The sequence below is a fragment of the Tupaia chinensis genome, unplaced genomic scaffold (genome assembly GCF_000334495.1).
Source record: "Tupaia chinensis unplaced genomic scaffold, TupChi_1.0 Scaffold144058_1, whole genome shotgun sequence".
NCBI classification, from domain to species: domain Eukaryota; kingdom Metazoa; phylum Chordata; class Mammalia; order Scandentia; family Tupaiidae; genus Tupaia; species Tupaia belangeri.
In genome coordinates, this window is record NW_006203910.1 from 1,672,582 (window position 1) to 1,677,652 (window position 5,071).

The window sequence follows — 5,071 nt, forward strand, 5'->3', positions numbered from 1 at the left end:
AAATGGAGGGAGCTGCAGACCGCAGGCCCCCATAGAGAGGGGGCCATCTCTCTCTGAGGCGGTGCTCCTATAACCTTTCTTTGGTTTTACTTCTCCTTCCCGATGGAAAATTTGCAATTTATACATTGTCCTGGAGCAGCGGGAACCCACTGCTCACATCTTGCCATGGAGGTAGCAAATTTTGCACCCTTTTGATAGTTCTATCCCATTCCTTGCAGGCACAAACAGGTGCTTTCTTTCTTTTTTGGGGGGGAGAGGTTTCTGGTATAGGGCACATGCACTTGCCAGACAGACAGAGAGAGACAGAGAGACAGAAAGCGAGAAATCCCCCTCCAAGGGGCATGGCCACACCGTAATCCCTTCTCCTCCATTCTCCTCTCAGGATCTTGGGCACGCACGCACATGCGCCTGGCGTGAGTTTAAGCCACCGGGTCCGGGACTCAAATTGTGGTCGACTACATGGGAGTCCAGCGACATAGCCATTACGCTAACTGCTGGTCCCCAGGTGCTTTCTTTGGAATGTCATGGCAGGGGGGCATTTTTAGGGCATCATACCCATGCTTAACCAGGACACAGGGGGCAGCAATCCCCTTGGCACCCTGCAGCAATTCACTTCAAACATTTCCAACACTTAATACAAGGACCCCCATCCCCACTGACCCCTCTCCCAGATTCAGCAGTTCCCCTGGTGGAACCTAGTGCTTTAGTTAGCGCTTTGCTCTTTTTCTTGGCTGCTATATTGTAAAGCAAATGTTGGGCTCCTGCACCCTTTGATATGCGTGACGACCCACTTTGAGTGCTCAAGATCTCATACCTCACCCCTGGGCCTCTCATCAGTGTCTGGGCATCTCTGGGTCTCCCTCTTGTCCCCAAGGTCTCCCTGTGGGTGTGGCTGGGGGCAGGACTCTGATTCCTGCCTTATGCTAGGTTCAACTCGGCCCATGACCAGACTTAGAGGCTAATGAATATTCCGTCAATGAATGAGGAAATGTCACCTGTAGCACCGTGTCTGGGCACCTGGAAAGGGGCGGGCTGTTGCAGCTGGCACCTCCCCACCAATGAATGCCCTTCCTTCTGTCATTGCCGGATCACATTCCCCATCCGGTGTCTGATGTACATTTCTTCCATTGCAACCCCAGCTGGCTTCTCTTCTGCATCTGGGGCTCCTCTCTACATCTGTCCACATCTGGCTTAGACTAGGAGCCTCCTCTATTGTCAGACCGAGCGCTGGGCTGTTGCAGCTGGCACCTCCCCACCAATGAATGCCCTTCCTTCTGTCATTGCCGGATCACATTCCCCATCCGGTGTCTGATGTACATTTCTTCCATTGCAACCCCAGCTGGCTTCTCTTCTGCATCTGGGGCTCCTCTCTACATCTGTCCACATCTGGCTTAGACTAGGAGCCTCCTCTATTGTCAGACCGAGCGCTGACAATAGCATCCAAGGAGTACTGGTGTTCTTGGGTGTGTTGAGGGAGAGCCTCTCATGGAGCCTGCAGTCTAACCAGGGGAGTGGAGCTGGCATTCCAAAGGCAAGCCTGGTGGCCAGAAGGAGGCAGGCAGCGTGGGGGGAAAGGATGGTGCAGGGGATGAGCGGACGGGCAGGGTGCTTGTGCAATGCCCGGGATGGGGCTGGCCTGCAGAAATACAGTGCCTGGGGCCAACAATAATGAACACCAGCCTCTCTCCCCTCACCCCATCAGATTTGCCTTCAGCCATATCCCTGTCCCTGGAGCCCCATTGCCATCCATCCAGGAATCTCCACCACCAGCTCACAGTTTCCATACAGCCTCCCGCTGGCTGCTCGCCTCCCAATCGTAGCCCTGGCATGATACACTCTGGCTGCTCCCCGCCCCACACATCCCAATGATCTGCTTCCTCCTTGCCTCCTTGGCTCTTGTGAATCCTCCTCTACTTACACACAAATTCCAGGCCTTTAGCCTCCTCTTGGACCAAAAGCAGGCGAGGTTTGTTCTTAGGGCCTCCTTCACTGAGGCGCCCAGGGCCTGCTGTCCTCCCACTCCCCACTCACGCCCAGACATCCACACCCACTCTGCACACGCACATTCTCCAACCCTCCCCTCATCCCTTCTCCCCAGGCCCATTAGGACCCTGCTGCTGACCAGGGACATTAACTAGCCAAACTTCTGGGCTCATGGTCGGGGTGAGTTAATGTGTCTACTCACACCCTAAACTCCTAAGCTTTGAGAGTTAAAACAAAAATGATCCTAACACTTTTGGGTCTGGCAGGTGGCGTGGTGGCTAAGGGCGCTAGACTCCCACATGGCCAACCATGGTTCGAGTCCTGGACCTGGCTTTCTCACTTTCTCTCTCTCTCTGTCCCTCTCTGATCAAATTGGAATGGATGAATAAATAAAGTTAAATAAAAAATAATTCTTTTAAAAAAGGATACTAGCACTAGTAAGTAAGCATGGAGCCAGGGGGCTGCCTCTGTCTGGCTGTCACAGCCACCCTCTTGGTGCCATCTGCGAAGCGGCTGGGGTTGGGGATGGAAGGAGGAAAGACCTTCCCTAAGCCCCCATGCCAGCTAATTCAGCCACTGCCCTGAGACTTGGGGTCTCCCCCAGGCTCCCCTGCTCACTGAGGGTGGGTCTGAACGATGCTGGCAAGGAGTGAGTAAGGACTGTGCTGAGATGGGGCTGGGCACATGGTAAAACTCTGCGGGGACTTGACAATGTATTGGGTTGTCAGAAAAGTCATGACTTTTTTTCTTTCTTTTTTTTTAAGAGAGATTTTTGCTCTAGGAAATGTGCACTCACTGGAGAGATAGAAAGACAGAGAGACGGAAAGTGAGAAATAACTCCTTGAGGGGGGAATGGCCATGCCACAATCCCTTCTCTTCTCTCCTCTCTAGATTTTGAGCATGCAAGCACACGCACCCAATGTGAGTTTCAAGCCGCCGGGTCTGGGGCTCGAACTGCAGTTGGCCATGTGGGATTCCAGCGATGTAAACATTACGCCATGCCGGTCCTAAAGCCATGTTGCATTTTTCTATGTTTTTCTATGCAAAAATGTGTCATGACTTTTCTGACAACCCAATAAGTGAGGCTTTGATTCTCACTTGCACGGGTGTGGACAGGCAGGGGGATGAGGGGATGCTGTGAGCATGGAGGAAAGAGACACAGTGCCAGGAGGGGCAGGTATCTCCATGATGGCCTCCCTAAGGTATCAGCACCCATGACTGGGAGTGTTTGTGGCGGTCAGGAAGGGAGGGTGAAGGGAGGTCAAGAGCCTGGGCGAGGGGCAGAGGTGGTGGTGCACTCTGGCCAGGAAGAGGTCTAGACTCCAGGCCTGCAGAGAAGAGCCACCCTGAGCTGCCTGAGCACTCGGGCCAGCCTTTGAGAGCAGCCGCCCAGAAGGCCCCCAGCATCCTGTATCCCTTTGGGTGGGGGGGCTCATTGTCCTCCTTGTGGCAGACTCCTCCCATGCCCTGAGCCCATCACCCACCTGTCTCCTACTTTTGATTGAGTCTGGCTCCCAGTCAGATAAGCTGACATCCGAAACCCTGGCTTTATGCTGTCCAAAGGGACAAATTAAAAGCTGTTGATTCTCATCACTGCAGAGGTCCTGAATATACTAAACGATTCCCCTTTAGAAGTGGGGGCCATGCCCAGTGCACTTAAATATGTCCTTCCAATTCATCTGCTACTGTCAGGGGGCTGAAGCAGTCCTTCAAAGCATCTCAAGCCTAGAGGGACTGGAGCCGTTACTCGCTGAACCATCCACACAGAGCCCTGCAGTCAGGGGGGAGCAGGGTCACATTTTCACGCAACCTCAACTCCAACCCTGCCGGCACACAGAGAGGGACGTGCGACTTTTCAGGAACACGCCAGCCTCACCAGGAACGATGCACCTGTTTTTCCTCCTCCTTGCAGCCTGGCCTGTCTTGTGATTGCTTTAGAAGCCCACACTCGCACCCCAGCGGGGACTCTGGTGGTGATGTCCCTCCACTGCCCCAAGCTCCTTCCTGGTTGACTTCAGGATGAAGCATTTTCCTTTGTGTAGCCAGCCCCCTGCCCTGTCACCTTCTCCGGTGCCTTGTGACATCTCCAGTGCCCAGTTTTGCTACCCTTGCTCTGGCAACCTGGCCCTGGCCTTCACTAGCATTAGTCCCGGGTCGGGTTACATTGGGTATTGGGAACGGAGTGGAGAGGCCCCCTCCCTGCTCAGGAGGGGTACAGTAGGCTGTCCTTGCAAGACCAGTGCCCCTGCAGGCCTGGAACCAGGACTGGGGACAAGAAGGAGAGACAGAGGTGCTCAGACAAAGACCAAGGGACACTTGGCCCTGGCCCAACAGCTCTCAGCCTTAGAAGAGCAAAGTGTATCCCAGGTCAGGAAGCAGTGGAGGAGTGTGGGTGGTGAGGGGGGTGACAGTGGCTGGGGTGTGTGCGGGGGTGGAGAGTCCAAGTCAGGACAGTGTGAACAGGAGGAAGCATGTTTTCAAGCCTGGAATTCTGACGGGGACTCTAGCTGGGGAAAACATACAACTGTGGGCCAGGCTTGTGGTAGCGCTGAGGTCCCCATTTCCAATCCAGGACAGGAGGCAGGAGGAGGGGGACTTGTGTGCCTGGACCCTTGACTGGTGGCTACTTGGGTACCCCTCTTTGGCCCAGGGGAGGTTGGGGAGAAGAGAAAAAAAAGTCAGTGGGAGCCTTGGAAGCTGCCAGCACTAGGCTTAATAACGTGAAATGTGATAGCGATGAATTTACCAAGTCAAGTGTGCATGTGAGCTGATGAAAAAAAGCAACCCAGGGCCAATGGTGGTTAAGACAGCTGGATCCCACATGGCCAACTGCCTGGTTCAAGTCCTGAATCCGGTGGCTTGAAAAACATGTTGCGTGTGTATGCCCACGTGTTCAAAATCCCACAAGAAGAAGGGATTGTAGTATAGCCATCCCCCCGAGGGTGCTTTCACCTTTCCTCTCTGTCTCCCTCTGTCTCTCAGGCAAGTGCACAGGCCCTATGGGAATTTTTTTTTTTTTAAAGGAAAGGAAACATAAAACAAGTGGAGGGCCTGGGCCAGATGAAAGGGGGGTTCCAGCAGCCTGGCC